This window comes from Hylobates moloch, unplaced genomic scaffold, assembly GCF_009828535.3.
Source record: "Hylobates moloch isolate HMO894 unplaced genomic scaffold, HMol_V3 SCAFFOLD_14, whole genome shotgun sequence".
NCBI classification, from domain to species: Eukaryota; Metazoa; Chordata; class Mammalia; order Primates; family Hylobatidae; genus Hylobates; species Hylobates moloch.
Genome location: NW_026652289.1, coordinates 93,332,014 through 93,344,420, shown reverse-complemented (window position 1 = coordinate 93,344,420; position 12,407 = coordinate 93,332,014). Strand labels below are relative to the sequence as shown.

The following is a 12,407-nucleotide window of genomic DNA, read 5'->3' as shown; positions in this document are numbered from 1 at the left end:
GGCACAAGAATCACTTGAACCCAGGAGGCGAAGGGTGCAGTGAGCTGAGATGACGCCACTGCACTCTAGCCTGGGTGACAGAGCAAGATTCTGTCTCCAAAAGAAAAGAAAAAAAAAACCAACAACATTGATCTGTACACTTGAAATGAGTGAATTTTATGATAGAGCCTCACTCTGTTGCCCAGGCTGGAGTGCAATGGAGTGATCATAGCTCACTGTATCCCTGATCTGCTGGGCTCAAGCGTGCCTCCCGCTTCAGCCTCCCCAGTAGCTATAGGTGTGTGCCTGGCTAATTTGAAAAAAACTTTTTTTTCTATAGACAGGAGTCTTGCTATATTGCCTAGGCTGGTTTCCAAACACCTGGGCTCAAGCAGTCCTCCCACCTTGGCCTCTCGAAGCACTGGAATTACAGGTGTGAGTCATAACGCTTAGCCTAAAATAGTTTTTTTAAAAAGTTAATATTACCTTTTTTCTGCTGTAAAAGGAATGCATACTCAGAAAGTACAGAAAAGCATAGAAAAGAAAATCAATACCTATCCAGAGATTAAAAATTAGCTATTTCTTTCTGGTCTTTTTTTTTTTTTTAATGTGTGTGTTTTACATAGTTGATATCATTCTCTGTGTGCAATTTTACATCCTGATTTTCTGACTATTATATGATAAGCATTTACCTTCTTCATCAAAGCCTTTCAATAATATCAATTGCTGAGTAATATTTCATCATGGGGATGTATTATAATTCATTCAACTACCCTCTATTGCTGGACATTTCAATTTTATAAATAACACATGCTGAATATGTTTGTACAAAAAAGTCACCAAGGCTAAACTAGATTTTTCAATCTAGTTTATTTCTGGTTCTCAGTCTATCTTACAAGTCCTGAATTTAGAAACATGACCTTGGTAATAGGGGCTTCCTTATCCTCAGTTGGTGAAGTGAGCCCTGCTGAAGTACAGAGAATCACTCATGATTTCAAAATAGGGCAAGGGTTACAGTAGAATGAAACCGATTGGCTGGGCCTGCTTGCGTTCGTGAGAAGGCCACGCCAGTGTCAGGGACTGGGATCTGCAACAGAGGGTGAGGACTCCAGTGCAGCAAGAGGTCAAGAACAAGGCCAAGAGCCCTAGAAAAGGTGGTCAAGGCAATAGAGCAGGCTCCAGGGTGTCAGTGGGTCACCTGTAGTCAAGAGCGGGCTGGAGTCTGGAAGCCAAAGTGTCTGAAGCAAAAAGAAGTCATCAGCTCTCCCAACTCCTGGCAGAAACAAAGGTAGATCAAAACACAGCACCAGGAACCAGAAGTGAACCCAGCCCTAAGACAAAGACTGTTTGCTAAATGCTGTCTCACATGTTGACCCTAGGGAACTGTGTGTGTTGGTATATAGGAACTCTAGTTAACCTTCCTACCTATCCAGAGGTAGGACTGGAGTTAGAGGGTGTTAACCCATCAGTCTTGGTGTGAGAAACCTCATTTTAAATAAACAATTGTATAAAGGTAATGAGTGGGTACTGATTTCAAATGCCATGTGAAATAAAGGTATTCGCTTTCTCATCACTCATAGAAATTGACCATGAATGTTGTAAAATTGACCATGGTGATGGCTGCACAAACTCAGCGACTATACTAGACATCACTGAATTGTACCCTTTAAATAGGTGAATTGTATTATATGTGAATTATATCTCAATAAAGCTATTTTTAAATTTTAAAAAGAAAGAAAAGAGAAACTGACCATGATTGGCTACTCTTTAATATCTAGAGGATGGGGCCTATGAACTTCTCCCCATGTTCAAAATCTCTACCCCATCTGCCTCCCAGTGAACATAAGGTTTCAACAGTGAGAACTGATTCCTCCGTATCATTCTATTGCTTCATCTAACCATCAAGCTACCCTGAGATCCCCAACTCCCAGGGTTAAGAAAGAGAAATGGTGGTTAAGAAAACGTGCTACTTGTCCCTGGAGTGTTTAGTGCATAGGCCTTAAAGGCTGTGGAATGGCCCAGCACGGTGGCTCACGCCTGTAATCCCAACACTTTGGGAAGCTGAGGTGGGTGGATCACCTGAGGTCAGGAGTTCAAAACCAGCCTGGCCAACATGGTGAAACCCCGTCTCTACTAAAAATATAAAAATTAGCCAGGCGTGGTGGCTAATCAGGAGGCTGAGGCACAAGAATCACATGAACCCAGGAGGCAGAGGTTGCAGTGAGCTGAGATCGCACCACTGCACTCCAGCCTGGGTTACAGAGTGAGACTTCATCTCAAAAAAAAAAAAAAAAAGTCTGTGGAAAACCAAGTTGTGGAATCCATATATTATATACATAGAAAAAGCCTAAGCAAAGAAAAAAAGTTTAGCAGCAATTAAAATGCTAACAGCAGTGTAAGAGAAAGGGGAGAATGATTTTTCTCTAACAATTTGTATTCTAATGTTTCTTTGCCTGTCAAGAGATGCCATTCTGTGGTTTTTAATGATGAATTATTCTGGAGAGACAACACATTCAGCTCAGCTCAGAGAACTTGCTCTGTGAGACGTGCTTTTTTCCTGTGACAAAAGGAATCCAGGGAAATATGAAAACTTAGGGTGCTTGTAAGAGCTAAAAGAAGAGAAAAAAATAGCAGGGGTATAAGGGAGGAAATAAAGTTACCTTTTGTTGTTCTTGTTCAGAGTTTTTGTCTGTTTTTTCAATTATATATATAAAAAAAAGTCAATTGGAGATTATAGCTATGTAGCACAACCTGACTTATCTTCTCATATCTTGGCCTCTTCTACTGGAAAATATTTTCTTTGTGAAAATACCAAATACAGCTGCTACTCTCTCCCTCTTAAAGGAATATCTTGTACCAAGTGAGCTGGAGTGAATTCAACAGTATCTTATCTGCAAGGAGAATAGCAAAATAATACAAATGCAAATAATACAGACACAAATAAAAACATTTATGTGGACATAACCAGCTTAACGTGAAGGACAAATGTTACCTCGTCCTCCAGCATTGGGAAAGGAGGTAGGGTCTGGTATGGGGTGGTTTATTCAGTCCTGTCTCGGCAGGTAGATTTTGATCTGCTTGAAATGAGCAGATGGTGCAATGGAAGGAGTCATGAAAACTGAACTGTCATTTTGCAAATGAAAAAACTAAATCCCAGAGAAGCGATGACTTATCCAAGGGCATATCGGTGGCAGAGTCAGAATCAGACACCACGTCTTAGCCTTGTAGACCAGCACCAGGCTTTTCAGAAGCAAACCCAAACCTGACTCTAGAGAAGACCTGGTTCTCATCTCTCCTCAAGATTCCTTTGAAACAAACTGGATCCTAATCTGGATTTCTTTTCCCAGAGATGCTTGGATTCAGGGGAGAACCAGGTCCGGCCTGCCCCTCTGGAGCCAGGCCAAAGCTGAGCAGCAGTTTGGGAGGGCCTGAGGGTTTCAGTACTTGGGCAGATCTAGCTAAGTAGTCTCTGGATCTTTCCACATTTCAGTTTTCAGGAGCAACAGCACCAACTCCCCTCAAAAGTAGCAAACATGAATAGCTAAGGCACAGGTGTAACACTAGTGGTCCCAAATCATTGTCACATTCATTAAATACCAGCATACTGGTCATTTGAGAGACAGAACTGGGGAAGATCCTGGTCCACTGTCTGATGACAGCTTTGTGTCTGGATATGATCCCAAGAAGGAAGCATTCATTCAGGGAACACAAAGGGGGCCTGTGTGGAAGGTAGAACTGGAAGAAAGTAGCATTGTACCTAAGGAAGCTCTGGATGGCTTCTCTTGAGAGGCAGGCTGGAAGAGTATAGGAAGGAGGAGTGCTTGGTGACAGAGTCTTGGAAAGAGAAGGTGAATGCTAACTTCTCTCTACTTCCTGCTATTTATCAAGCTGAGAGCTACAAAATGTTCTATAACTTCAGCAATATTTTTTCTAGCACATTTGAAGTGTGTCTTACAGTACAAAATCAATCAAATAACGACAAAAATCAAAATGTCTTTATCTGTTGTCTTTCTGAAGAGCAGCAGGTCATGTATTACATTGAGAGTTTTAGCAGATTCTTCTGATATTTTGATAAGGTTTAACCAAGTATTCATAGATAACTGAGTTATTCATGTTGTAACAGAATTGTTTTCATATGAAAATACCAGAATCATCATTTAAAAGCATTTTTTAAAATAGAGTACACCAACTCTCCACTGAAAGTGTAACTCAATTGATAAGAAAATATTTCTGTTTTTTTTTGTTTTTTGTTTTTTAACTAGAAGTGACTTTAGAGATTATGTAACCTAATCCGCTTATATTAAAAGTGCTTCTGGTCAGGCACAGTGGCTCACACCTGTAATCCCAGCACTTTGGAAGACCAAGGCAGATGGATCGCTTGAGCTTAGGAGTTCAAGACCAGCCTGGCCAACATGGTGAAACTCCGTCTCTACAAAAAATACAAAAACTAACTTGTCATGGTGGTGAGTGCCTATAGTCCCAGCTACTCAGGAGACTGAGGTGGGAGTATCATGTGAGCCTGGGCGGTCGAGGCTGCAGTGAGCCGAGATCACACCACTGCATTCCAGCCTAGGTGACAGTGAGACCCTGTCTCAAAAAAAAAAAAGTATATTAGTATTGTTTAGAAAAATCCTAAAGCATACTCTTCACAACCTAAAGATAGATGGACTGGGCATAGTGGCTCACACCTGTAATCCTAACACTTTGGGAGGTGGAGGCAGGAGGATCAGTTGAGGCCAGGTGTTTGAGACCAGCCTGGTCAACTAGTAAGGCCTTGTCTGTAGGAAGGAAGGGAAGGGAAGGGGAGGGAAGGGGAGGGAAGGAGAGCGGGGGGGGGGAAGAAGGGGGGGGGGGAGGGGAGGGGGAAAAGCTAGAGGCTCGTGCCTCAGGAGTTCAAGACTGTAGCAACCTATGATCATGCTACCACACTCCAGCCTCGGTGACAGAGCAAGACCATGACCAAAAAAAATGTGTGTGTGTGTGTGTGTGTGTATATATATATATATAAAATAATATATAAATATATAAAATATATTATATATATTATATAAATATATAAAATGTATAAAATATATATTATATAAATATATAAAATATATATATAATATATTATATATATTTGGAGGTTTTATTTAAAGCCATTATAAAGCATATTTCAAATTTGTATCACTGAAAAATTGAACTTATTTTATTATTTGACAAACCAAACTAATGTTTATGAAGTTACAAGAAATCATCTCTAATTCATGAGCTTAATCTGATTATTCTGGAAATATTTTTAGACAGTAAAACATCTGTCACTACTTACATTATCTTATTGGAATAAAAAACATGTGTTTCAGATACTTATAAAACAAAACACGTGTGCATATATATGACTTTTATGTGTCATTTAAAAATAAAAGTTAAATACTTCAGATGGGTTCACATGAGAAATGTTTATTTATTTAAGACAGGATCTCACTCTGTCCATCAGGATGGAGTACAGTGGACCAATCATGGCTCACTGCAGCCTTGAACTCCTGGGCTTAAGCCATCCTTCAATCTCAGCCTCCCAAGTAGCTGGGACTACAGGTATGCACTACCAAGTCCAGCTAATTTTTTTAATGTTTTGTAGAGATGGGGTCTCACTATGTTGACCAGGCTGGTCTCAAACTCCTGACCTCAAGTTATTCTCTGGCCTTGGCCTTCCAAAGTGCTGGGATTACAGCCATGAACCACCATGCCCAGCTGAGACATTTTTTAAATAGATTAAATAATTTTATCTTCACTATCCTATTTTTTTTATTATTTTAAACTGGAAAAGAAAGATGACTCCTGTTAAAATCCTTATAAATGTTTTCTCAGTATATTTCAAAGGCAGGAAGATAAACTTAGGTGTCTAATACACTGAATCTAGAATAAATATTTAAATATTTCCATAAAGTGGGCTAGCTGATGAAAGCAATAAAGTAAAATTTACCAGTAATTGATATAAAATTTTATACTGAGTTCCAAAATATTTTGCATCACTTGGAATTTTTAGTGTAGATGAGAGAAGACTTAGCGGGGAGAAAATAGCTGTTTTCAAGTATTTAAAATGTATTCAGAGAAAGAGAAATTGGCTTTGCAAGGTGTTGCTTTAAAAGTTAAAATTAGGAGCCCGGTGGGAAGTAGATATTGGGCTATAATAAGAAATAACTTATTTTAATTACTGCTATAGGCAGAGGAATGGGCTGCTCTGTAAATGGCAACCTTTGCATAAGAGATTTTTTTGGTAGCAGTTGTGTTACTATCTTACTCCCTATGATTTAAGGAAAATAAGCTAACCATTATCCCAGCACCCAACTCCGCTTTGAAGGCCAGCATGGTGGCTTATATATAATAGACCCTCCACAAATATTTTTGAGTAAGTGAACTGATTATGGCCTAATTATTGCTACATATCAGTAAAATTATGGAAAATAACAAATTAAAATCAAAGTATGTAGTTAATCTGATAAAAGACATTTTAAAAAACTAATGAAGGCCGGGAGAGGGGGCTCACACTTGTAATCCCAGCACTTTGGGAGGCTGAGGCAGGCAGATCACTTGAGGTCAGGTGTTTGAGGCCAGCCTAGACAAAAGGGCAAAACCTCATCTCTGCTAAAAATACAAAAATTAGCCAGGTGTGGTGGCACGCACTTGTAATCCCAGCTACTTGAGAGGCTGAGGCAGGAGAATCGCTTGAGTCCAGGAGGTGGAAGTTGCAGTGAGCCGAGATCTTGCCACTGAACTCCAGCCTAGGTGACAGAGTGAGACCCCACCTCAAAAAAAAAAAAGGATGAAACATTTATAATCTTTTTAACTTAAGCATTTCTTTTAATGTTGAAAAAAAAAATTTTTTTTTTTTTGAGACAAGGTTTCGTCTTGTTTCCCAGGCTGGAGTGCAGTGGCACGATCTCGGCTCACTGCAACCTCTGCCTCCCGGGTTCAAGTGATTTTCCTGCCTCAGCCTCTCAAGTAGCTGAGATTATAGGCTCCCACCACCATGCCCGGCTAATTTTGTGTATTTTTAGTAGAAACGGGATTTCACCATATTGGCCAGGCTGGTCTCAAACTCCTGACCTCAGGTGATCCACCTGCCTTGGCCTCCCGAAGTTCTGGGACTACAGGCGTGAGCCACCATGTCCGGCCAATGTTGAAAATTTTTTTGACTTTTATTTATCCACGTTACTTTGAACTTAAGGTTGTGTGCAGATTATTAAATAAAAGTCTTACAGCAAATGCCTGCTGGACTGTGAAAGAGTATGTTTTACAACAAAGCCATATTTAGTTTTAGCCCAGCTAAGAAACCAATCAACCCAGAGCATCACATGACACAGTTTAAGATATGCTGTAGCTAGGGATGGTACTTTTACTACTGGAAAAACATAACCATGGACATCAGCTGTTTGATTTGTTTTTGTTTTTTTTTTTAAGACAGTGTCTCCCTCCATTGCCCAGGCTGGAGTGCAGAGGTGCAAACGTGGCTCACCGCAACCTTGACCCCCCCGGCTCAAGTGATCCTCCTGCCTCAGTCTACCCTGCAGCTGGGGCCACAGATGTACACCACCAAGCCTGGCTATTTTCTTTTTTTTTAATGTAGAGATGTGGTGGGAGGGTGTCTCAGTTTGTTGCCCAGGCTGGTCTCGAACTCCTGGGCTCAAGTGAGCCTCCTGCCTCGACTTCCCAAAGTGTTGGGATTACAGGTGTGACCCCCCCGTACTCAGCCCTGTTTGAATTTTTTTAAAGCAATCCTTTCCTTCTTGACCATAGAGGAGGGAAAGTAACTCAGGTTCACCAATACATACATACTTACATAAGTATCGGAACCATTAACTAAAATAAGAAAAAACAGCAAGTTAAGTTCTAGAATTCTTCCACCCAAAGCATATTCAAAACAAGCAAACAAAATACTCTGTTCTGACTCTTGCTTCTTTTTAACCTATATTCTTGGTTAGGCCTTAGACATGGTAAAAAAGAAGCATTCTTTCCTCTTCCTTTAGTTCTTTGTCCTACAGTATTAAGGTCTTCCTGACTTCATCCCCCGTGCCACCTTTTTAAATTAAAAATTTGAAGGCATTTGTCCATCCTACTTGAATGTCATTGTTTAAAATTATAAACTGAAGATTTGCAAATTCCTTAAAGTGGAATTTAAGAAAATCTTTAACATTTCATAAGTCATATCGTAGTCAATGTCCTATTTTCAGGACATTGTCTGCTTTTTTCCAGAGCAGACAAATTCCCCAGAGTTATGCAGCGTGCCAGACCATCCTCCTTTTTATTTAATTATTTCGAAGTATGAAAAGCTTTTTCATAGCACCCCCACAAAATCTGTTATACCAAGCACCATAAGAAGTCACACATAGCATTGAGCTCAACACAATGCCTGTGATTGTAACTCCCCTCCTCGGCTTCTTGCCTCTCCACTCCTCAGGCCTGTAACTTGTACGCTTTATCTCTTCTGAATGCAGGCTTAACACTAACATACCCAGCAACCACACACAGCTTCCTGCACCCACCTCAAAGTGGCGGGCTCTTGTTCCTTCAGCATGAGTATCCAGCTATGGAAGACAGGAGATTACATTTTCTTTGGTTGCCTATGAACTAGTTCTGTCATGAGATGCTAGGCAGGGCCATGCTTGCATAGCACTGCCAATTATTCCGAGGCCAAAGTGGTCCATTTTGGTAGCTATCTCTCAAAATACAACTGGCTGAAACTTAATGACTGCCTTCAGCAAGGATTTCATTCAGATACCTACCCAGGGATACTTTGACAATTTAAAAGCTTCACCAACAAATCTATTGCTGATGGTTATGTTTTCTATGGGTGTTTATGGAGAATTTTCTTGTGTGTTCACTTTTGTAATTTGGTAAAACTTGCTTTAAAAATGCTCCCAGCTGGGTGCAGTGGCTCATGCCTGTAATCCCAGCACTTTGGGAGGCCAAGGCGGATGGATCACCTGAGGTCAGGAGATTGAGACCAGCCTGGCCAACACGGCGAAACCCCATCTCTACTAAAAATACAAAACAAAATTAGCTGGGCGTGGTGGCGGGTGCCTGTAATCCCAGCTACTCAGGAGGCTGAGGCAGGATAATCCTTGTCACCCAAATAATATCCTCCCTTGAACCCGGTAGGCGGAGGTTGCAGCAAGTTGAGATTGTGCCATTGCATTCTAGCCTGGGCGACAAAGCAAGACTTCATCTCACAAAAAAGAAAAAAAAATGCTCCCCACCGTTATCTCAGCAAGACTTCGTCTCACAAAAAAAAAAAAAAAAAATGCTTCCCACCAGTGTTCTATGCGATAGCATAGAACATTTGGCCTTGGATCACTGACAAGTCCCAATGTTGACTGAGGGTCATTCAGTCAACCTATCACATCTGATTCAAGCCAAGTGTCAGCCTCCCAGGTAGATCTGAGTGGCTGTGTTTCACCAGTTTCTGTCTCACAGATCCTGTGAATCAGGTAACTGACTCTGGCCCCTCAGTTGTAAGAAAGTTCAGACTCACATTTGTGACCCAGCTCTGGCAAGTATGTAGGACTTTAAGGCACATGTACTAATCTCATGGCAGGCTTTATTATTTTTTTCACTATATTTCTTTGTTACACCTCTGTCATGGGTATTTTATGTATTTTTGCAAACCACCTAAAGTTCTGGTTTAAGTCAATAATTTAATCATTATTATACTTATTAGTAATCTGATCATTTTAAATCAATCAGAACAGAAAGTGTTCTGATTGAGTGCTGTCACATTGAAGAGCCATTCTTATTCATGGGTATCTGTTTAAAAGTTATGTAGACTGGGCTGGTGCAGTGGCTCATGCTTGCAATCTCAGCACTTTGGGAGACCAAGGTGGATGGATCACCTGAAGTCAAGGGTTCGAGACCAGCATGGCCAACATGGCGAAACTCTGTCTCTACTAAAAATACAAAAATTAGCCAGGCGTGGTGGCATGCACCTGTGATCCCAGCTACTTGGAAGGCTGACACAGGAGAATCGCTTGAGCCCGGGAGGCGGAGTTTGCAGTGAGCCGAGGCCACGCCACTGCCCTCCAGCCTGGATGACAGAGCAAGACTCCCATCTCAAAAAAAAAAAAAAAAAAAAAAAAAAAAAGATGTAGACTGCTGCTTTCTGGGATATTTAAAAGTCCATCGTCAATTACCTCCTTCTGCTATTCATTTCTTACTTTTTGTTGAAGGAGAATTGAAAAGGAAATCGGGAGAGTCCATGTCAAAAGGAAAGAAAATACTACATGAGGCACACGAACTCAAATTCATTTAAATGTTTTCAGAAATATGTCATGTATATTTAAAATAATATACACATTGTTTTACTGAACTAGGATTCTATTGTTCTGGGTGAATTACTAGAATTCTTACACAAGTTGATAGGAACTAGAGGCTGAGCAGACTTGATATGATATCTAGTAAATAAATTAAAGATATTAAATTATATTACACAGAAGAAAGTAGGTTATGTCCTATATGAAATTTAATCTCAAATTATTTTCTCTTTTAATTGTCTAAGCCTTTTACAATATTATTTTGTTTGGTGAATGACTTAAGAGTTTAGATCTGCTTTTGGTTAGGAAGTGACTGAGATGTTTAGTGGAGAAAGGAGGAAGAGTAACAGGTCATTGCTACTTGGTAGTAGAATAAAAGAATGGTGATGAGCTCATCGCCATCAGGCATGTTTATATAGAAAAATCAGTCTTTTGTAAGATAATTTGCTAGCAAAATTATCATTGAAAAGAATTTCTTGTAGCCAGTTCAACAGAATAGTATTGTTGAAGACTCTCTAAACTGTATTCTTTTGTATATAGAAGCGAACCTTTCTTATAATGTTGTGCAAATATATATATATTTTTTATACAACATATTAATAATATATAATATATACTTCTATGTATACAAATATATACTTAGCATTTCTTCACTTCTATTGATAAAGGCACAATAAGTTAAATAAAAACGGTGACAATTTGGTGGAGAATAAAATTTCAAGGTGAATCTCAGTCTGTTTCCACCACAGCCTACCTTCCTGTGGGTCACCTTGAATGATGAGGCCCTGGTGGATTTGAATTTAAAATGAATTGACTCTCACCAATTATTTTGGGATGTTTATACAATCTTCGAACTCTTTTGATTAACTGACATCTATCTGGTCTTCACTGTGTAGATGTAGCAGAGCTAAGACTAGAATTTACCAATCTTGGTAGTTGTTGCTTTCTGTTCTTGATTGATTATCCAGGAGGAAGCAAATCTTGATCTTTCACATTACTGCTTGTTAACTAACACTATATATTCAGCTTATCTCTAGTTTTCTATAATTTCTCTGGTCTAATTACTTTGGCTTTTCCCCTCATTCCTTGCTTAGAATTAAAAACTTTAACTTGGTTGTGTAAACTGACATTGCACAATTTCTTCTATTTCACAAAATAAATTCTCTACAATCTTACCTCGTTATCTATTACAAACTTTGCTGAAGGTAAAATAAACATCTTAAAAAGTGCTTGAATGCAATGCTCAGTCTCCTCATGCAGTTTGGTACAATCTAATTTTATTAGAAGCTATTTTTCACACAAAATCTCAACTACTATTTCTCGCTCAAGAAACTCCACTTATTCTTTCATCTATAGACCCTGAGTTTACTTTTGATAAAAAGGTGGCATTTTGTTGGCTCTAATTAGGTTTGGCTCAACCCATTAGCTTTCCTAACAATAAACTAATTGTCGGTGAAACTTGTGTTTTATCTGTCACCCTCTCCCCTCCTCCATTTTCTAGCTTAGTGTGGTGACAGGAACAGGCGCAGCTGACTTGAAATGAATTATTTTGTCTTACTGAGCCTCCGTTTTCTCATTTGCAAATACACCCATCTTAGGATTGCTGAGCAAAATTGATCCCAATTCCTCCAAAAGAATCAGCACTCAATAAATGTGAATGTCCTTGCCCTCAGAGAAGGATCCTGTAGGAAATTACACCAGCAAAGCAAAGTCACTGGAAAGCAGTAAGTCATCTCTTCGTCTGAGTTTTACATCCAGGCTTTGACACACAATAGACGGTGGTGGTGGTGGTGGCAGTGGTGGTGGTGGTTTTTTACTAGTCAAGTGCAGCAGTGAGAGGTGGAGAAAGAGTAGAACAAGGAGTTCGAGTTGTAGCTGACTGCAAACAGTCGACAGGACTCACTCCCTGTTTTACCGTTAGCCCACAATACATGTTTTGAAAAAGCACTCTCCCAAACCATTTTCAATAACTTAAAGAAGAAAGCCCACATTGAAGCCTGGGGAAAATTGTTTAAATTTGTCCCCTCATTTAAGATTAACCTCTAGCTCAATATCGTAATGATGATAAATTCATTCTCAAAGCACTTTGCACTTTTCCTTTATAATATTTATCACAATTATAACTAAATGCCTTCATCCTTG

The 12,407-nt window shown here is 39.6% G+C and overlaps 1 long non-coding RNA gene across 2 annotated transcripts in view; it reads right to left on the bottom strand.

Moving 5' to 3' along the window:
* Nucleotides 1-786: 786 nt before the first annotated feature.
* The window catches only part of LOC131381225 (uncharacterized), a 33,440-nt gene continuing 21,819 nt past the window's right edge, over nucleotides 787-12,407 (bottom strand). Inside the window, exons 2-4 of one of the 2 annotated variants that reach the window (XR_009209828.1) lie at nucleotides 2,640-2,870; nucleotides 2,408-2,536; nucleotides 787-1,252 (exon numbers count right to left, since the gene is read on the bottom strand). This is a non-coding gene — a long non-coding RNA (uncharacterized LOC131381225). Of the gene's footprint in view, nucleotides 1,253-2,054; nucleotides 2,537-2,639; nucleotides 2,871-12,407 lie in introns of those variants that run through there. The other variant, XR_009209827.1, reaches the window with a different exon arrangement.